Genomic DNA, 22140 nt, shown 5'->3' on the forward strand with positions numbered 1-22140 from the left:
CTGTCTGAAGGATGCATCAATGCATTTGCAGAGCTCCAGCGTGCCTTGCCGAGCACTCTCAGGAAATGCACCAAGTGATCCCACGGCAAAAGGTTCAGTGCCAGGTCTCTGGCTACCCCTGGAAGGTGCTTTTCATCACTCTCAGGCACACCTGAGAAGTTCAAGATACTCACACAAGTTATTCCAGTTGCATCTTACACCAGAGATGAGGCAGCAGGGAGGTAACAGCAAGGCAGGATAGGAGCTTTTAGCAACTCAAACTCTGCAGAAACAGAGACTGTAATACAACAAGGGGGTTCACCTGGACACCACCCCTATCCCCTAGAAACCAACTGAGAGCTTCTGATGTACAGGAGAGAACACCACCAACTGAAGTGCCAAAAGAGACAGGCCCAGAAAGCTGCCAGGTGGCAGGGGAGGACTTGCTAAATCCAGACTGCTTCTTCCCAAAGAGCTCCTCCCAGCCCCAAGATGGGCTGCTCTGCCCAATGCACAAAGCTTTGCTCCAACTGACCAGGTTTCAATCTTTGGGTTTTTTTGGTCTTCTCAAACATTTCAGAGGTATGCGCACTCGTACAGGCTTGCTTTCCCAGTAACCTTCTTCCAGCCATGTACAGCCCATAGGGCTGCCTAAACCCATCCCAGTGATAACCAGTGCTCCTGCTACATCCCCTCCCATCAGATACAGGTGGACTCAGAGCACAAATGTGGCTCTTTATAGCAGGGATGATCTGGGCTACAAACTGAGAAACAGCCAAAGGTCCATCCATACCACTGCTGGCTCAAGCGGACCAGTTACCCATTAAGACCAGTAACACCATTAGGACTGTTTGCCCTTAATGCAGCCCTGGAGGATGGGAACCAGAGCCCTGAGCTCATCCTACATTTATACACTCACTGCCATGGGCTCAGACGCTTTCAATGCCCAGTGAAACCTGAGAACAGCATCGCAGAATGGGTCATGGCTCAGAGTAACATTTCAATGCAAACCCATGCCCAAGTTTTGAGAAGTAGGGGTGGTAACAGAATATTTTCCCTTTGCAAAGTTATGCTATCGGTCTGAAAGCTGCCAGTAACAACAGCTTCCTGACACGTGCTTCCCAGTGCCCGGCAAGGCACAGGAAAAAGGAAACACAAATTTTGAATCTATGAATAAATGTGACGTCCAATACTGAACCAAAAGATAAAGGCAACTTAAGACCATTTTCAAAATTCTTGTACTCAGAGTCAACTCAAAACTTTTGTAACAAGCAAGATCTCAGGGAAGGGAAGAGGAGGAGTGCCACGCTGCATCCCAAATGTGCACGGAGGCCGATGCCTCTGCTCAGAGCTCCATCCACCTGCACAGCACCCACCTCCTCAGCTCTCTGAGCACATCTCACCCCCTACACCACATCTACACTGCCAAGAAGATACAATCTTCCAGGTAGCCAAAGAGTTTTGCGTATGGATTGAATCCATAATGAAGGCTGCTGGGCCCAGCTGAGGTTGTGGACACAACATCAGCCCCACCATTATGCTCTCGTGGATACAGATGAAGGCTCAGGCTCTTCACCTTATTCCAGCAAAGGTCTCCAAGTGCTGTGAACAGAGCAAGCGAAAGCAACGGGAGCTGCACAGCCCAGCACACTTGAATGAAAAACGCCTCTCTGGCTGTTCTAGCATTTCTTAGAAGAAAAGAGCCCTTCTCAGAAAGAAAAGCATCATTATCATGCTTACACAGCGCAGGTAGACATCCTCATTCAGGGCGTGACCTTGCAAGATGCCAGCAGTCCTGGCCTTGCTCCAGACCTGTTGGTCTTCACACACCAAGTGCGAAACTCACTCTGGCTCCTGTATCCGCTGTTTCTCACTCAGCTTCATGCAGGATCAAGCCCTTGAAAAAACGTCTGAAAAGCAGCTGGACCACTGTAAGAGTGCCTATGTGAGGAAGAGTGAGCAGGTTCAGACCGTGGGTCAGTATAAGCTACTATTCTGTCCCCAAAAGTGGCTGGGTTTGGAAAGTATATAAAACCAGGAAAAGCCTAAGTGGGACATCTCCAGAATAATCTCCCATCCTCCAGCGAGCTGCAGCTCAGGGGCTTCATGAGCAAGAGGTGTTGCCTTTGTGCTTGGCTGCTGCTGGCAGAAATTTCCTTCATTAATTCATCCAGCTGCTGCTTTTTTACTATTTTATAAATGTAAAACCTAACACCAGACTCTCAAAAACAGATAGGACAGAAGAAGCTTGAAACATTCCCATAAAAACCCTTTGAAACGCCTTGCTCGTTGAAGTGTCAACACATCACACGCATAAAAGAAACAGAGAAGGAGCTACTGAAGGTAACTTGGAGGGAGCAGAGCCATCAAAACCCACTCCTTGGTGCACGACCTGACAAAACCTTCTCAACACACGAGCCCCTCACCCCTGGTTGGAAGCATAATTAATTTGGGGGAGGCATTAACTAATTTTTAAGCAGTAGCACAGCGAGAAGGCCCCTGTCGTGGGCATGGGCTGAGAACCATGCCAGCAAGCGCAGCTGGGTACCAGCAGTGCTGCTCCGCCGGTGTACAGGGACCACTAGCAGCAATGCTGTGGGGACGATGTGCAGACCACGCCACTTAAATTCACACTTCAGCACCAGAAATAGGCTGCAGCCACATCTCTGTATGCTTTTTTTTTTTCCTCCCAAGCCACACACTGCACTGCCAGATCGCTGCATGGCAGGAGGAGTATTTTTCAGTTTGGGGTTTGGTATTTTTGCCACATAAGAGGGGCACGTATTTTGAAAAACAAAACAAAAACTTTGTGGCACACTTGACTGTTACAAAATATTTCCAATGTGTGAGAAGGTGGGCTAAGCAACATTTCTGAACCAGATGTTCAGATTTGAGAGACTATTATTACAAGCTGGCCAGCAGCCCTCAGTGCAAGCCAAGGTGCTGCGCAGTCCCACTCCTGTATACACGCTATTACATACCTGCAACTTACAGTAGGCTCAAAAAGAAAATAAAAAAAAAAATCAGGATTTCTTCTTTTTTAATTTCTAAATGAACTACGCAAACTTAAGGACATTAAACCTGCTCTTTTTTTTTTTTACTATTATGTTCTAAGGCCCTATTATTTTTTAGGCACTTCAAGCAAAATATTTTGCTGCACAGCTCGTGGTCTCGATTACCTGAGAGAAGAGCTGAAAAGGCCAACAGGAGACCAGGTTTTAAACCGTTATCCAGCATTTGGACACTTCAGAAACAGTGCCAAATAATTTAGCACTTGACATTTATTATTGTAAAGCTGCTGGTGGTATAATTTGCAAAATCTATTTCAAAATCTATTTTTACTAGAAATATTTTCACAATTTAATAAAATTAAAATGCTAACTGGGCACAAGTTTAAATACTGCTTTCACATCGCTGCCTCCAAAATTTTACTGTGCTGCAGTTGTGGAGCAGAACCAGAAAATGAAAACCAAAAGTGATCTCAGCCTGCTTTCATCTCTGAGATGCAAAAGAGAGTTTTCTAGGACAGATGTGTTGCTTCATTTGGTTTTAGGAACCTTTGTCTCTGCCAGCAACGTAAGGAAGGAGTGACCCATTCCACTTTAGTGTTGACTTTTTCCCAAATAAATTTGGATCCCTTTTTTCAAAGGTTCAGTGACGCCCAACCACTACAGCCCCGCGCTCCGCGCTGCCTCCCACTTCCCGCAGCCCACCGGAGAGGCTCCAAGCACCTGGGCAGGGACCAAAATCAGGCAGCTCAGAGACACCTGAGCACCGCCCTGCGGGGAGGGCTCAGCCCCGGCGGGGTTTCGTGGCTGAGGGGTGTTGAAATGCAGCGGCAGGACCGCTGCCGCAGGGACAATGCCGGTGAAGCCGGCCAGCTCCTCCAAGCCCGCGTGGTCGAGAATTTTGCAATGCGGCTGAGTTTTATGAAACTTTTTCTCTCCATAAATTAAACTCAGTTGTTTTCTATTACAAAAGATGTTTCTGTACCTAAGGAGAAGCCCATGCTACACAGACAGTGGAAAAAGCTACGAAGGCAAAGCACGTGTGATTCCTCATCTATCCATCATCCATAAACCTGACCAGTACCCAGAAGCCAAAAAGCCAGGTAAGCTATCACAACCAAGAGCACACTTGGGTACCACACAGAGGATATACTATATACAAATACAATTTATTACCCAGCTCCATGATGTTTCCCACCTCATGCCCAAAAGAAAATTCCCGCTGGCAAGAAGCATCCAAATGCACACTTGCCGGCGCGCAGTCCTGCTAGTACACAATGTTACCATGAGATAAATGCATTTTCCAAGCCCAGAACTCTCTCCAGCAGTTTCTGAGCAAAACCAGATCGGCAGTCATTGGTAGTATTTTGTGGGGAACACAGATTTATTGCTCCTTGTGGACCTCAAAGTGCTATTACCTCAAGCAAGAGAGAGATGAAGGACCCTCCTGCACATACCCAGCATCACCAAAACCTGCAGTAGCAACTTGGAGCAGACAAGGAAAATGCAGTCACTGTGTCCGACGCAGGGGATGACAAATAATCAATTCTTCATGGAGCAAGAGGGGAATTATTTATTTCACAGTTGCTTTGTACCTAAAGAGAAGTCTTGGCACCGAATCTTAACTACGCCTCGAATGCTCCTACGAGACTGTGAAGGCACTTTGGGGGATCATACACTGTTACTATAAATACATTAAGAAAAGAAATGGGGAGCTGCTCCTGCCGAGCTACAGTAGCATGTCATGCAGTCCATTACAGACTGCTAAGTTCAGGGAAAATCTTGAATTTTCATCAGAGACAACCAAAAGGTCAGCCTTTCTTATGGGATTTCAGCCATTTGAGTGCCCTTTTGAGCTACAATCTTGAAATTAGGAATAATTCATTCATTACAGACTGCTGATTACGGGGGGAGGGGAGGAACAGAAATTTGACATTTCTTTCCAGTTCACCAAAAGGTCAGTCTACTGATTTACAAAATTTATATTAATTTTAACTCTGAGGCTGTCACATTGGGCATGAGGCATCCAATTTGGAGAAATTAAGGTCACTTAAGGTCTCTAGTTGCATTTATCATTTTGAATGCAAAAAGTTCTCAAAGGCAAAGGCAATGCTGAGGAAGCCAACAGCCAAAGTCACTCAAATTGGGGATGGCTGCCAATTTTAATACACTAAAATGCCTTTCTGTTTTAAGAGAACCCAGGCTTCAAGTCTCATCTTGCCGCATGCTGCCAGACATCAACTGCCACTGCTTCACGAAACAGAGATAAACTAAAATTTGGGGTTGAACCATCTCCCATGGCAGACCCAACAGTCCTCAAGTCACACTGCTGCTCATCTGGACTCACGCTGGCACCAGGCACTAACGCCACCAGCTCTGCCTGCCACCACCAGCCAGCTCAACTCGTGGAAATCCTCCATTCAGAGCTTAAAAACACGGAGAGACGATGACAAGGAGGAGGAGGAGGCAGCATGGAAGTCATCTTCTTGAGCAGCTGGAGCAAAGGAAGGCATGTTTCAGAACTGACTCAAAGGCCACCGGGAGAAGGGTGGGAGGTGTCTCCCACCAACATGGAAAATATCTCAAAGCTGCAAAGCACGAACCAGCCCTCAGAGGCACTGCTGGAGCTCAAACTGCCATCACGACAGCCCAAACACAAAGCTCAGCCCCCTCGCCGTGCCATATGGGAGCGAGAAGGTAAGCAATGTTCAAGTGATCCCTCCCAAAAAATATCAAACCCAGTGACCGACTTGCTGAGATTTATGAGTCCGGTTATTTGTAAATAAGTCATTTGTGGAGATTTGCAGCACTATAATAGCCCACCTCATGCAACTGCAGGATCCCTACAAAAAGCTTGAAGCTCCTCCTGTCCCTCCCAAGGAAGCTCTGCTTGGGCAGCTCTTCACCAAAAGGTACAGAAAAGCATCCTCAGGTTTATAAAGAGCAGCAACAAAGGCAGAGCAATCCCGACACCCGTTTTCCTGCCACAGTCACCAGCCCAGACCATTTCCCACATCAGAAGCCACCCGGGCCAGGGGATGGCTTCCAATTTAGGCATAAAGCTACAGCCAAGGCCAAACCCTCAGCTGGTCTAAACCAGACCCATTCACACCAGCCAGAGCTGCTGCCCTCAATTCTTTTTTAATGGAAACATCACTTTTTTTTTTTTTTTTAAATTTTTTATAAAGACACACTCATAAAAAATTGAATGGAGGTCTGTTCGGGCTTACCAGGCAGAAGGCTGCTCCGGCTGTCGCAGTCCGTCCTTGCAAAGAGGACCTGTGTGCACTCCGTGCTCTGCCGCTTTACACTGACTTTTTATACAACACACCTGACATTATTTTCTTCTTCAAGCAGGAAAAATTAAGGAAACCATCTTTACATCGTGGTAATTTTATGCTCCAGCTATAACCTCTGCCCATCAAACCTCTGTCCAGTCTATCCGTGTTTATGCTGTAAGTAGATTTATATTTTCTAACTTCTTAAATATAGAAAGTTGGATTTTACTACTTTCCTTTTAGAAAAACAGCTCAATGTTTAGTTCTGTATTAAAAATTGGCCTTGGTACAACTATATTTTAAAATAAATTACTACTTTTTAAACTATTTGAAAATACTAGTTCCTCTTTGTACTTCATTTCTTTGGGGAAAAAAAATACAGATCCAATCCACAATCAGACATTTGCCTTTTTTTCTAATTTAGTAACTTGTGAATTCATGCATTGACCCAGCCGAACAAAGGGCAAAGACTGTTAAATTCCAGAGCCCAGGAGATATTCGGTTACTCATTCACAGCCTTCTGCAGAGTTTAAAAAAAAAATAAAAATGAGACTTAGTGAGGAGGAGTGGCACATTTGGAAATGATACTTTTAAATTAACAACCGAAAAGGGGAAAAAGGTAAACTGGGAAGAGATTAGCTGCTTGCTGCGCCGCGATGGGAAGATGAAGAGTGGGTTGGAACTCATTAGCCCAATTACACAATAGATTATGTTGGCCAAATTCGAAGGCAATAAAAGCAGCAAGAGAAACCGATGTTAGGTAACAGCAAAGATGGTAAACGTAGGGGACAGGAGAAAAAGAAAAGGCTTTTTATGATTTTATTTCTGAAGCTTCTTTAAAAGGTTTCCCTTCAGCAGGGAAGCACCGAGCACAGGCAGGAATTTGGTAAACAACCAAAATATGGCTGGGGGTGCCTATCGCCACAGGGAGCAGAGGCAACTGCAGTGGGCACTGCGGGTCCATGGGGCTGCGGTGACATCAGGGAAAGAGTGCTGGCACACCTACCAAGGGAAAAAAATGTTAACTTGAAATTTCCCTGCCTTCCCTTCCTCCTATCCCTGAAAATCACATTTCATTGAATTCAAAGGCATTCTGAAATTTTACTAGTTTAGGAAAGATTGAATAAGCATGTAATTAAATTAATTACAGAATCACTGCTCTGCATCCTAGTGCAGGAATAGCAGTGAATCAACCAAATGGATTCAAAATCACTTCCTAAATGCTTTCCAGTCAAATAAAACTTCAAGAACAGTTTCAAACCACTTACAGTGCAGTCCAGAAAAATCCAACCTTTCAACCAGTTTCCTTCACCCATATGGGGACGTGATCCTAAAGGGCATGACCTGACGTGGAGCGTTTCCTTTCCTAAATAAACAGCAGCCGCACACCTCCTCTCCTCGCCTGCATCCCCTGCCCCGTCTGCTGCCATTCAGCCGCTATCCAAGCTGGTTCCTATGGACACCCACCACACATTTCTAATTAATCGCCCCTCTGTGCAAGGGGGAGAGAGGAAAAATCCCTCTGTGAGCTCACAGCTAAAGGGTGCTTTGCAAAGTGCATGCACAAATTGAGGATGGGCGCCTGATTCCCACCAGGAAAGGTGCCACTGGCCTCATGGCCACTGCCTGCACCGGCACCAGCAGGACCAGAGCTGAGACTCAGATGTCTCAAATGGGGGTTGTGCATGGTCCCTCACGGTTCGCTGTGCCAGCACAGCAGGAGCAAGGTGTTTGGTCTCGTCAATGGGACAGAGCATCATTCCCCTTAGCTGGGGGATGTCTAAGATCAGAGGACCCTCTTTCTCCACAACAGGAGAGCAGAAGAGTGCAACCAGAGGTGGATTAGCTACGAACAGCACAAGCTGCATCCCAGCCCTGACAAACACAAGACCACAAGCAGCAACACGACCACGGGCAGCACAGGGGAGCAGGCTCTTCCAAGAAAACAGGAATAGCCTCGCGCTGCCTCACCCGCGCAGCAGGGGCAAGGCCGCCTTTCTGTTAATGCTTAATGTAAAGGCAGGTTCGCATACCACCACGTCCTCCGAGCATGTCTGGACAGCTGCTTGGCCGCTCTGGATGCGGTGGGACCATCATGGTGCAAACAAGCCTCTTCTGCATAGGGGATGCAGTGGGGCTCACTTGCTGCCTCCTCCCGCAGCTTCATGCCCAGCAGAAGGGCCCAGGGAAGAGGACGGTGGAGTTTCTGGGGGAAGCAGTCTGATGACCCTGTGTGAGCTCTCTCCTTTGGATGCTCACCCCCATTTCACGCAGGAGAAGCTGGCAGGTCCTGCTCCCGCTGTGCTGTGCTAACACTGATCCTGCCAGCTCAGCCCTACGAGGCTGAAACATGACACGTGCAACGTGTCCCCCTCCAGCAGAGCCTTCCAAAGGTCCTCCAGGCACACACGGGCAGAGGGGTGACTGTCACACTGAACCCCAAGCACAGCCACAGCAGCACACACAACTGCTCTGGGCAAACAAAGTGCAATTACTCAGACCAGAAATCAAACCTAAATGCTAACCCAGGTGACTTTGCTCAAATTAAGTGAAGTAAGCTCTTCCACCAGCAGTGCTGCTTCCAGAAAGATGTCTATCCATAGCCTCAGTGGCTTCAGCCAGCAATGAAGGCAGCAGCCAAAGCCAGCTTTCATCCCCTACCCTATATGAGATGCTGCCTCAAAACCTACTCGAGAGGTGCCAAAGGTGGGAAAAGTCAAACAGGCAACACCTGCAGGGCTGCAGCCCCACTGAACAGGTTCTCAGGCAGCAGGACACCAACACCACCTCTTGCTTGCTCGAAGAGAAACATTTCATAAAAAAATCCAAATAAGAATTCCAGGACCCACATTGTTTTCAATAAGCCAATGGTCTATTTGTCCATAGTAAATCCCACCAACACCCCAGCAGGCATGGACACCAACTGATGTGATCATCCATGATCTGCATCTTCAAACAGAGAAAAGCCAGCAAGTTACTGGAGAGCAACCAGCTTTGAAGGCTGCAACTAGAGCTTGCTGACCCACGCAGGGACGAACAGAAACAAAGGTATCAATAGGGGGTTTCTCTAGTCTCCTGGGACTGCAGAAAGGGCCTATCTTGTCCCCCCCCAAAACTTACTAGCTGATCAAGTAGCCGCCAGCATGTGCAGCTACACGTGCTGCCTGATCAACAAAATCTGGCCATGATCAGCTCAGAAGCCACCAAGAGCTCAGTGACAGGACAGGCTCCAACACACCACACAGATCTTTCCTTAGCTCAAACATAGCTGCAGTGAGCAGCAGGACCTCCAGCAGAGCCCAGGACACATACGTAGTTGCTTTTCTCCCAGCTGGCAATGACATGGGGCACCCAGTGGGTACCGAGCATCTCTCGTGTCACTGTGGGTAGAGACCATGCTCATGATACAGACTTTAGCCCCTCAAAGGCATTTCTAATTACCACATTAAAAGGTGTGAAATGCTTCCCATACAGGCATGGCCATCTTCAGGGTCTGAAAGCCAAACCCCTCTTTGGCAAAACTAAACCAGCCTCCCAACAGCCCCATGAATTGATGGTCTGGGTCTCTTTGGGGCTTATACTCCCCTGGCTCGCTCCTCATCTGCCCCCTCAACCCCAAATACAATTAGCCACATTTGCCCATGAAAACACCAGCAAAGATCTTCACAACACAGCCAAGAAGGTTTCAGAGTGAATTGGATAAACCGAGTGGTAAGAAATTGCCAAGACTAGATGGGGGGAAAGCAAAGATGAAATGGCTGAAGCATCCTCTGTGCTGACCACGCTCCGACGGGGGGGCAGGAGGTGCAAACCCCACCCGGGGACCTTCTCACTGAAGACCATCAGCGGGAAAATGGGCAGAAACCACCAAAATCAACCTCAAATCAGAGTAGAACTACAAAAATATCCATGCTTTATGTTAGGAAAGGGTTGAACCTGATCTCAGTTGGCCTTTAAGTCTTAGATGTGCAGGGAAAACATCAGCTCAGTGCTCGTTAGCAAAGAGGAAAAGAGAAGGTAAGGAATTGTTAAAACAGGCAAAATAAACAGAAAACACAATTGTGCCACGTACATGTCCCTACCATTTTGAACAACCTGCAGGTTTGGCCATCCTGTCCCAAAGAAAGACTACCTCTGGGGAAGGCAGAGAGCAAGATGATCAGCAGCAGAACTAAAATGAACAAAAACCTTCCAGCTTAGAGGAGGCAATGGGGGAAAGGAGACGGGACCCCTCACATGGGTGAAAGATGTTTAAATTTATCCTCCAGTGCTGCAGGTGTGAGCAAAGGATGGCACGGGAGGGTCGGGGTTTGCACTGCTCTTGCGATCCAGCCTGGACACCACCAAGATGGCAAAGATCCAAGCTCGTGTGCATGGTGATGCCCACAGCAGCCTCCTGCCAAGGCGAGGAAGAGCAGAGTCCATGGCAGCACCAGGACCGCGGCACCGGTGCAGACCCCGAAGCGCAGCCATTCCTCCCCTGTGCAGCACGTAGACGTTTCACTTGGAGAGAGGTGCAGTATTTTGTACCACTTGGTCCCCTTACAGCTCGCTGGAGAATGTCCTTTGAGTTAGAGGGAAAGGAAGCAGGGGATGAGTTATGCGTTGTTTGACCTCAGGAACGGAAATCCATCGAGTTTCACTACTCCATCACTCCAGCGCTGCCAGCCGCAGTGCCAAGATTTTTGCCAGGACTGGCGCAGAGGCAGGGGAGGACACAGGGATGGCATTTGGGGCAGAAGCTTTAAGTATTTGTTACTTCGGAAATGGGGTACAGAAGTACAAAATATGTTTTCTTAATTATTCAAGCAGGTTATTTAACTTTTTAAAAAGACAGCTTTTTACTTAGTAATGCTTTAAACCAATAATATCTATTTTCACATTTTTCAGTTTAGCTCAAAAGAATCCCAGTAACAGGGTGAAATCTTAATGTAAATTTAAGCAGCGCAATGTGTATCGATAAACCATCAGACACAACACTTAAGGTACCGTCCACTTAGGGTAGCCACGTGTAGCTCTGGCCACCAGCGTTTTATGGGAAAAAAACCCTAAAATGTAAAAGTAGAGTGTGCCTTATTTCAAAATTCAGGAGGCAAATTCAGGTGCCCTTTACCTCCATCTCCAGCACTTGGCGATCAGCAGTCCCCATCCTCACAGCACAGCGAGAATTACAGGGAAAGGGTAGGCCAGATACTGACACTGCAAGCCAGGCTAAGTAAAACACCATAATAAATTCTCACCGTAACAGAAAAACCCAGCTGGTTCATTCACGTCCATCCCTGCAGTATCACCGGCAAACAGAGCAGAATTTGCTCAGAAATGAGTTTGGTCCCTGGTGAAATTAGGTGCTGCCCTCCATTGACACTCTCCTGATAAAGAGGTTTCACATAAAGAACAGTGTCTCAGGAAAAGTGCCGGATTTCCCCAATTCTGAGATTTTTACCCTTTTTTCCTGAGGTATGGTGCTGACCAAAAACACGCTCCAGCGCACCAGCCTCCCCCAAAGTCAGGAACACAGAGGTGCTTTCATCTCATTTCTTGTTACCCACCTTTTATACACCCTGGCAAGCTACAGTTTGGGAAGTCATTGCAAATTTTGGAAGAAATAGAAATACTCCACCACCAGCATCAGAGCTGGAGCTGCACAGAGCACACCTCGCTTCCCAGTCCCTTAGGAGAAGACAGGTCAGACCACAGGACATGAAGGTTCCCCTCACACCACAGGCTCCAAGTTAGTGGGTGACAGCCCAGGAGTGACTGCCCTGCGGGAGGAGCACCCAACGCTGAAGGACAGGGGTGCTGGGCTCCCACCCGCAAGGACGGGCTGCCCGGCACGAGCCACCACTCTTACCCCCACACCCAACAGCTCTGCTCTGTGTGAGCCAAATTGGCTGGTACATCTGAAGGAATCTGCTCAAGAACCACTTCTGTGAGCTAATGCAATTGCTCAAAGCCAATGTCCAAAGGGTGCAGCAGGGCTGCAAGATTTCTGGAGAGGGCAGAGGGCTGGAAAGGGCAACAGGAGTGAGCCTGAGGGTTTCCACATGTCTTCTCGGAGTCTTCTAGGACTGCCCCGGGGCTGCAAAAGAGCTCAGGGCAAGACCTGGCACATCAATGACTGCAGGAACCAGAAAGATCTTGAAACACAAATATTTTTATACAGCACGTGCTAAAACAAAATTCTCCATCTGACTTCATCTTAAGAGTAAGATCCACCAGCTTCTTGGAAAACAAGGACTCTAAAGGCCACTGCATGGTTACAGCTGACTGTCTGCAACGCAGCAGTTTAACAAACTCTGCGGTGAAGCCTGCAGGCTAAAATACAGTTAATGTCGTAAAAATCCAGTGGATGCCTAGCAGCAGCTGGAAGGGTCACTGTGCTGCTTGGAGGTGTGTTTGTCCCAGGACTCTGTGGCGTGACGGGAACTTGCACAGGGTCTGGTCCAAGCCCAGTGGAGGTGGGGTACAGCAGGGTGGCACCGTGACCTGGGGGACCTGGCACTGCTCCAGGGCTCAGAAACCCAGGTCCTGGTCCTGTCCATGGCTCTGGCAACCCTGGGAATGGTTTATTCTTCAACCATTTGTAACCAGACTAGAAACTGTGTGAATTTATGGTGCTCCACTCCATGAGACCTGACCTCAGCCAGCAATGCTGAGGAGCTGATGTAACACAAGCCAAAGAGCCACTGCTATCAAGTCATGCCAGAAAACAGTGTGGGACCCCTGATGTTGTGACCACAGAGGGATGACAACTCCAGATTTGGTGCTGAGCCTGAACCATGCCATACCTTAAAGCACGTGGCGGGAACGGAGCTGACGCCTCTGCTTTGCGCCATGGCCATGGCGGCTGGGACGGGCTGCGGGCAGAGCAGCCGTCCCCAAACAGCGGCAGGCATTGGCAGTAGCACACCTAGAGACAGCGAGTCCAAGGACGGCAGAGCCTGCCTGAGAAGTGGGTAATTAAGACACAAGACATTGGCTTTTGCTGTATGACGCTGAGGCAACATCCCCACCCAGGTCACAGCAACCCCACGAGCTGTGTTACAGGAGGTTCAACCGCAACCACGTGAGCTACTGACCACGCTGCAGAGAAAGCTGCTGAAGGGAACTTCTCCCTTCACATCCGCACCATTGCTGAACTTCAATTGTCTCTTTATTTTTAATGCCACAACCTTCAGCCCCTTACACCACATCGGAGGTGAGCCCTTGAGTGGCTGAAGTGGTCTAACGGTACAGAGTGTGGTGCCTTCCTCCTCCCACCCATCCTCCTCCTCTCCCTGTGCCTGCTCCCCACTCGCTCCTCACCTCCATAAGCCAATTTACCCACCAACCTGGGAGAAAGCCCTGTCTTTCCCTCCCCTCCATAGCTTTTTTTTTTAAAATGTGCTTTTCCTGGGTTAGGGAGAGAAATCAACTCACAGAAGGCTCCAACAAACACTAGCCCACGAGACAGGCAGCAGAAGAGCATGGACAGAAGGCAGAGGACCAGCACCTCCATCTTTTGGCAACAGCATGCTCTTGGCCGGGCTCCCTTCCCCATCTTGCAGGCTCTGCTTGCCACCCACTCCTCCCTTCCACGGGATGACTAGCAGTGTCATTAACATCCAACAAACAAGGGCTAAGGGAGTTCACACCTCGAGTTATTTGGTAACGCTGCCGACAAACTTAAGGAGACTATAACGTGCTGGTCTGCCTTCAGATTGCACTTGGAAAATACTTCTCATAAAAAGTGCATAGCTATTGTTAAAGGAAATCCTGGATGCTTCTGAACATGAATGCAGCAGGCAGCCACAAAGGTACGTCAAGCCAATGAGTCAATGGGTTGGATATGGTAGCCTGACACCATGTTGTTACGCTGCCCCAGCAGCAGCGGCCAGGCAGGGAATGATGCTGAAGTGCCGGCCAAAGCCATGGTCCTGTTGATGGATGCCAAAAGACACAAGAGCATGGCCAGCAGCATGGCAGGAGGATCTCCAGAGGACACATCAGCTGTTTGTTGGAGGTCAGAAATCACTAACACAACATAGCGCAGTGCCGATGGCTGTTAGGACACAGTGCACATCATGCAGAGCAATGCGCAAGATTGTGGGTAGTTAGTCTTGCACTTGCTTTCGTAAGAGTTGATGAGTACAGGTCAATTAGTGAAAGCTCACTGGAGTGAGAATTTTAGTGAAAATTACATTACCCAGCCTTTAAAGGCTCACAACAATCCTTTCATGGAAGAACTAGTGAAGAGAAAGGATTAATCTCTAGAAATGGAAAGAACAGAATTTCTTATTTTTAGGAGTAACATATCACTACAAATCCAGTAACCGGGACGGATCAAAACCAGTAAGACCTCAAACTAAATGTCTTTGAAGGACAGGACTATTGGAAAATCTCTCACCAACAAAACAGAGGAGAAGAGAGAACAATTCATGGAGGGCACCTCAGGCAACATCTTGGTCTCATCCACCATGACTACTCCTACAGGTAGAAGGTCTATGCAACTACCTCTCCTCCGCCAGGACCTGAGCTCTGGGGACGTGTTTTCCCAGAGCAAGGCCTCCTGAGAGCGATGAGTCCCAACACAGTGTCCTGCATCCCAAGGTGATGTTGTTGCAGCCACTCACACCTGTGCCGTGATCCCAAAGGCACATTAAGGGACTCCCTTCAGTCATCTCCTTCCTTCCCCCTTCATTTACATTTGGGCTGATGGGAGGGACCTTACCCACTGCAGTGTGTGGGGAGAGAGCAGAGGTATCAGCACGGCAGAGATGTCATTCTTACATTCTTTTTGAACATCAAGCAAATCGGTGAGTTCCACTGACAAGGCTGACCCCCAAAATATTAATTGTATCACCACATTTTTAGCAACATTGCACATCCATCTCACCCTTAGTTTTCTCCCACCTTCTCCATGAACCATCTCCCTTTTCCTACACGTGCCCACCCTGAGATCCCTCACATCACAGCCATATGGACTCTTCCTAACGGAGTCCTCGAGCATCCCTGTCCTTCAACACTTTGGAAAACACACAGACTGTTACCTCCGTCTTCTTCCTTTGCTTCATATCACTGGCACAACTTCCAATGCCAAAACACCACTCAGACTCTATACTAAGCCTCAGCCCATGTTGTATTGTCACAGCCAGCAACTGCAGACATTTAAACAGCAGAAAGATCCTGCAAGTTCACGGAAATCCATCCTCCATCTGAACACACTGGTGGGATCTTACCCCAAAGAGCAAGGAGCTGTAGCTTTGGGGGTGACCTGGGCCTTAATGAAATGACCCCAGACCTGAATCTTTGCATGGTTTGAGAAAGGTGCCTATGGTAAATCTGCACCATGGGAACAGATATTTGTCTTCCACTGACCCTGAAGACGTGCCCTGCCCAACCTGAACCTCAAGCCAGCAGCCCAGCCTGCCCCTGACACAGCACATGGCCACAATGCCACATGGACAAGTTTGGGCTACTTTGAGACAAACAGTCTTCACGTCTCACTGAACCATGCAGACTTCCTTGGAAACTTCTTACTATCCATCTATGAACAGGAATAAAACTTCCCAGCCTCTGTGCACCACGGTAAAAACAGCCTCAAAGTTGTCTGCTGGTCCTATACCAGAAAAGCATCTTTGTATACTGGATGAGATCTTTCCGCATCCAGCTTACAATGCCCCTTACCAGCACATTTCTGGCTTCATAATCTCACAGCAAATACCAAGGATGCACTTCCCAGGAGGAGACAGAAACAGGGAAAGAAACTCTCACACAGTCTAGCCAACAGACTTAATCTAATTTTGAAGCTTTCTACCTCAATTATCTTCCACGAAGAGGAACAAAGGCAGGTCACAGCATCTGAAACTTTCTCTAGGGTTTGTTCACATTTTCCCTTTTCCGTGTAATGAACCAGAACGGTTGATATGAAAGAGTCCAGCACTGCTGTACTTCCAAGCCAAGCTACACAGCAAGCCCTGCCACTTCTTCCCCACAGCTTAACTTCTGCACTCTATAACCAAGCCACCTCTTCTGGTTTGCTCTTGTTCCAACCTAGGCCCCTGCATCAAGTGAAAACCACTATCCCCTGGTCACTCTTTCTGCTTTCAGAGGAAATCACCTGATGACTGGCACCATCAGTTTCATAGCTGCAGCAGTCAACCTTGGGGTGGAGAGAGCAAGCTGGCTAGCTAACCCCGGGATCACTGCAGGGCAAACAAGGAATTCAAGACCAGGTCTGCCAAAATTTCAAGTTCTCACTACTCACAGGACATATTTCTTATTTTCCTACAATGCAACCTAGGGCTAACAAGCTACATAAGACACCGAGACTTGAGGTTGGGTACTTCCACGTCCTCTCACACCTGAACACTAACCACGAGGTCTTCTCTTCCTCCATCCACCAAGTTACCGATACTGAATTTGCACCACATAAACACTCTCAGAGAAGCTGGAACGAGAGCAGGTCCTCTGCTGCAGGCACACTTACAAGCAATATGTTCACTTTCTGCTCCAAAGCAGGCTGTGATTTGAAAACAGCAGCGGTGCCAGCTCCAGCACAAGCAAGGCTTGGTGCAGTAACCACATCTCATTAGCAAACCATTCCCTCCATCAGGATCTCTTGCTTTCATCTCCTCTTTGTCTGGGCTGGTGGCTCCAGGACTCCGTACCCCTCCTTTTCTTTTCAAGTACAACATGCAACTTCCTTTGCCGCCGATTACATCTGCTGATTTACAAAAGGTTTTCCTCAAGATCTACATTACTTTTGCACAAATATCTCCCATATATTGGTTTTTTACTTTAATTTAACTTTTCTACTCTTGAATCAAATTACCATTTTCCTCTGATCATAATTTGGTCGAATGAAATACAAAGTTGAAGGATATCAGATTTGAGAAAAAGAGGAAAGCAGAGCACGACAACAGATGCGGCACGCTCTTGTCTTGCTTTATTTCCCATTGAGCCCAAAAGACACCCTGCTCTCATTAGCACTTAATGCAGGTGAAAATAAAGGGGTTTAATATTAAAACAGTGTGGGCACATGGAAAACATCCACTCCAGACCTGTTGGAACTTGCCCAGTATCAATGCTAAGCTCTTTCTCTATATGAGGAGCTCTTTCACTCATAAGACTATAACTCTTTATCTGGGCTAATAACGTTCAACATGAAACCTCTCAAATCCCATTTGAAAACTTAAGTATTCGATATTTAGGACATTTCTTCACTCCATTAGAATTGTAACAGCTTAAAGAATACCATCCTGCTGCCATCACGAAACAGGCTAACTACTTATCTGCTGGTTACACCCAAGCCCCAAGGTGTGAATCCAGGGTGCTGCTGCCGCTCTCCTACCCCACTGGCTCATTTATGCCGAGGAATGATCTTGCTATTTCACTGCCTGCAAAGAAAAGAAGGGTTGTGAAAGGGAACAACAACCAGGAGGCCCAAGGGCCTCTCTGGGACAAGGACACGGAGTGCGGGCCGTGCAGAGAGCAGCATCAACGCCGTGCACAGCTGGACACCTCATTCAAGCAGATGGAGTTGGCAACCCTAAGCTAAACACACACAGACAAGGCTCCGAGTCTGAAATACTCTGCGTAAATGTTGTAATGTTTTAAGGGACAAGCCATAATCTACGAACAATAGATCTGGTCACATTCCCGACAAGGCGAATTCCACCCTCCAGTCAAGATGTGACACCAGGCATCCGGCGCTCACTGACATGGAAACTCAGTCTATTGGCGAGGCACTGCCCGTGCAACCACAGCACCCCAGGAATATAACTGAAGAGCTGTGCACTGCAGCTGCTTGAAACGTTGCTAATTTCCTCCCAAATTTGTTGAAATTCAGATTATGGTGGTGGTTGGGTGAAAAGCAGGAATTCAAACCCTGGACTCCAGAAATGTCTTTCACCAGCCAGCGATGGGGCATGTTGGTGGACCCAACAGGAGGTGTCCACCGCTGGGACAGCCTCCCTGCCACAGGCTGTGACAACTTACCTAGTGTCATAACACATGGAATCCATCCTCATAAACATAAAAACCAGAACAAAACAAAATCTTCTGGCACTGCTAATCCAACTCTCCTAATCAGGGTAAGCAGGCGAAGAGGAGCCCACAGACCCATCTGCCCCTCCATCAGCCACCAAAAGAATCACCGACTTTCCCAGCCTGTTAAAGTCAACTCATTTTTCTAAATGAAACATTAACCACAGTGTGATATCAAGATAGAAGACAGCTTTTGATTACATATACAAAGGAGTTTGTAACACTCCAGCTCTACCGCGAGGGCAGCTTACTGAGAGAAGCAACTCTGATCAAAACTTCCAGGCCCCTTCTATACACCATAAAAAAGAAAATCTAGTGAGCTTACCGAGTAACTGTATAAATTGTCCCCGGGTTTTTATGCACAAGACTCATGAACTTCTAGCCAGAACGCATTTCATTTGTGGCATTACCTTTTGTTCTGATTTATGTACCTGTTGAACTCAGAGATGGAGGATTCTGGAGGTGAAGCATACAACAAACACTCACACACAAAAATAGTCATTTTTACCAGGAACGTCCACTTCCAGATGACAAGCTTTGTGTTTCTGTGCAAAGTATTTCTATATACACACTCACACAATATATACAAATATATGCATATATATATATATATACACACACACACAGATATGTATATATACGTACCTAACAGTCATGAAGGTCATAAGAAAAAGCTAATCCTTCAGGATTGTCTGTGGCTTGAGGTCACCTCTACATTTAGCAGGTGAGTGCAGCAACAAGGCATTTTTGTTGTGCAACGAGAAAACTTCAAGCTTCTTGGCAAGCTGCATATACCTCTTACTTTAAAAACAATATCCACACAAAATGAACGTGCCCAAGTGTTTTGCAACTCCCTTTGCTGATCATGGAGCTCCCAGCATGTGACACAAACTGGGTCCTGGATGCAGGTATGCCTAGCACCTACCAGAGGCATAAAACACCTACCAGAGGCATTAAGTAGCTCATTTACTAATATGCTATTCCCGTATCTCCTGCCTCCAATTGCTGTCATCATCTTCAGTGGACAAATTTCCTCTGCTAGCTTCTGTCTGCTCTGAATATATCTAAAGAACCCTCTGAAGTCAAAATATTCTTAGCAATTAGATCTTCTCTATTTCTTTTTGCCTTCCTAATTATCCTTTTAACTGCCTTCTGCTTATTTTAATAGATCTTCCTATCCTCCTCCTTACCAGACTGTTTATACTTTTTAAAAGCCTACTGCTTACTGCTTCTAATACTGTTTACATCTTCACTGCCACCTCAGCTCCGTTGCTGCTTTTCGCCTGATTTCAGAGTTAACCAGGGGAAATTTCCTCTCTGATCTCTACAGCTGTTTGTAAATACCTCCCATTTTTTCTACAATACGTTTCCCTTGTATCTGGGAGTGGGAACGAAGTCTCCTCTAGACCACAAAGCACTCTGAGAAAAATCCATGTTCTTATATATTGCTTTAAGCACACTTCTCTCAACTGCTTTGCCTATCGCTTTTGCATTAGGAATATTAAGCAGGTTATTAATGACTGCGTCCCATGTGTTCCCTAACTACCTTATTCATTATCATTTCCTGCCTGAAAAAGTAAACAAATAGCCTTTTGTGCTCAATGTTACAGGAGATTACCTATGAATTTCATTAGTTATATCTCTACTAGGGGGGAAAAAAACAGTTGCAAGTACTTTGGTTTCATGCAAGGGCTTATGCCGGCGTGTTCATGCACACGTGCAATAGTCTGACGTTGGCAGAGGAGGTTTTGGAGCATCCCTTAGGGTTTGGAAGTGAGAGTAATTTAGGGTCCATTCGGCAGGAGCGAGAGAGTATATTAAAGGGAGGCTTACTCAATATTTTCTCTGTTCCTTACAATCCTTCCCCAACCATCTGCTATTGGACACTGGGAAACAGGATACCAAAAGAGAGAGACAGAAAGCAAGATCTTTTGTTTAAACCACAGAATAGCCATTCTTTATAACATAACAGCAATTCTCTCCTGTCTAACTGCTAAGCTCTGCCAGAAAACTCTGAAACACATATTCCATAGATGCAGAGAATAAGCAACAGCATCGAGATATGCAGCGTCCACAGTTTCCCTTGGTAGTTTGTTCTAATAGCTAATCTCCCCTGCTGTTCAAAATTTCCACCTCCTACTCTTAAAAATATTTTTGCGTCTTCATTTTGTCATCTGAATGTTTGGATCCAGCTTCCAGGTATTGTTTCTTGCTATGCAGTTTGCTAAAACGAAGGGCTTTGGTACCTGCTTTTTTTCTTTTTTTTAAACCCATGGAGAACTGGCTCCATGAAGATAAAAATCAACAAGTGAGATTTTTTTTTTCCAGACTCTTACTGTCAAGGAGAGTTTCCCAAAATATGGTGCACATCCCCAAATGTTTAGGAACAAATACCAATGAGTATTTCCTTTGACTCCTCGAATTGCTTCACTCCACTCACACAGTCTGTGTCTTCTCCAACTTCTCAACATATCTTAAAAAAACAGGAGAACTGAAAATGGCGATATTGTATTAAAGCATAAGCAACAGGAGAAGACAGAATAGCTGTTCTCACATAGCGCTCTTGTTCTGCACACCCGTGGTTTGCATTACCCCATTCCCACAGACTCAGTGTCATTGCTTATGCTGCAGCAATTGTCTCTTTCCCATGCCACAGCCTTGTTTGGCACCTCTGCTCCTTCTCTGGTCTCCCCACCCCAACAGCGCTCCCTCCAGCTCTCACCTACAGGTGCATGACTCCTGTGATTCACCATATCAAACAAAGTTCATCCAATGGAGACTAACCAATAATCTAAATCCCTCTGAAGAGCTATGCTCCCTCATTACCTCATTTCCACCAACCCTTTGGCCGTCTGCAAGCACAACCCATTGGCCCCCAGCACTGTGGGGCTGGACCCCACAGGGCCATTGGCGATGCATGTGGTCGTCCAAGACCCCATTCACAACCTGTTTCACACCAGCTTGACGCTGCCAGAGGGTGTTTTGGTGCATGACACCAAAACAGACATTTTGCCAGCTCGGCAAACAACACGTCCTCCATCAATTCTGCTAAAAAACAAATCCAATTTGATATTCACATCACCTCCTCCCCCATGTTTTGTGTACTCCTTTGCTTTGTCAGTCCTCGTCCCCAGGCTGACGTCAGGCTAAGTACAACAGCAGCATTTGCCAGTTTTTCTGGAATATTCTCACTACATCCAAGTCTTACAGGAGAAAAAAAAGAGATGGAAACCCAATGGCCAGACCCCACAGGAGTCCCTAGTGAACATCATCCACACGTGCCGGCTGGAAAACATTCCCGGCTCTCAGCCTCTGCTCAGCCCCTGCCCTGGTTAATGCTGGACCTGGAAGCTCTTCTGCACATGGGCTGTAAGTGTATCATACCTCTTCCTTACAAATAGGGAACAGCAGTATTTATTAAACATGTCTAGGTTTTCTGCTTTATTATGCATTTTACCTCTCCTCAGTCTTGATAAGTCTACACAAACCATTATTAGAATTTCTTTTGTTCCTAATACAAATACTTTCTTACTGTTCCTTGCACTGACAGTCACAGATTTTTTTCCCTTGTGTTTTTAACTTCCTTTATCAATTTTCTGCACTTGATAACTTCTACCTCAAGGATAACTGTCATCTCTTCCTTTTATTATTCCCCCTTTTTTTTTCTTTTTTTCTTTTTTAATTCTCACCAGCTCAGGCATGAGCTCAGCCTGCTCGTGTGGGAGGGTGGCCAGCGGGAGAGGAGGCAGGAGAGGGGAGCTCAGGGTCCTGCACAACACAGGCTGCATCCTTGTTTTAGAACAATTTTAAACCCAGACTATGGTTCTCATTTCATGGCAGAGACCATC

At 46.9% G+C, this 22140-nt stretch overlaps 1 protein-coding gene across 36 annotated transcripts in view; it reads right to left on the bottom strand.

The window, feature by feature from the left end:
• The window catches only part of ZNF618 (zinc finger protein 618), a 164549-nt gene that overhangs the window by 127781 nt on the left and 14628 nt on the right, over positions 1–22140 (bottom strand). Inside the window, exon 1 of one of the 36 annotated variants that reach the window (XM_041120052.1) lies at positions 6218–6237. The exons of 34 other annotated variants lie outside the window; for them this stretch is intronic. The gene's annotated coding sequence lies outside the window, so the exon portion shown is untranslated. Of the gene's footprint in view, positions 1–1355; positions 1467–6217; positions 6238–22140 lie in introns of those variants that run through there. One more of the 36 variants, XM_041120044.1, reaches the window with a different exon arrangement.

This window comes from Aquila chrysaetos, chromosome 24, assembly GCF_900496995.4.
Source record: "Aquila chrysaetos chrysaetos chromosome 24, bAquChr1.4, whole genome shotgun sequence".
In the NCBI taxonomy this organism is placed as follows: domain Eukaryota; kingdom Metazoa; phylum Chordata; class Aves; order Accipitriformes; family Accipitridae; genus Aquila; species Aquila chrysaetos.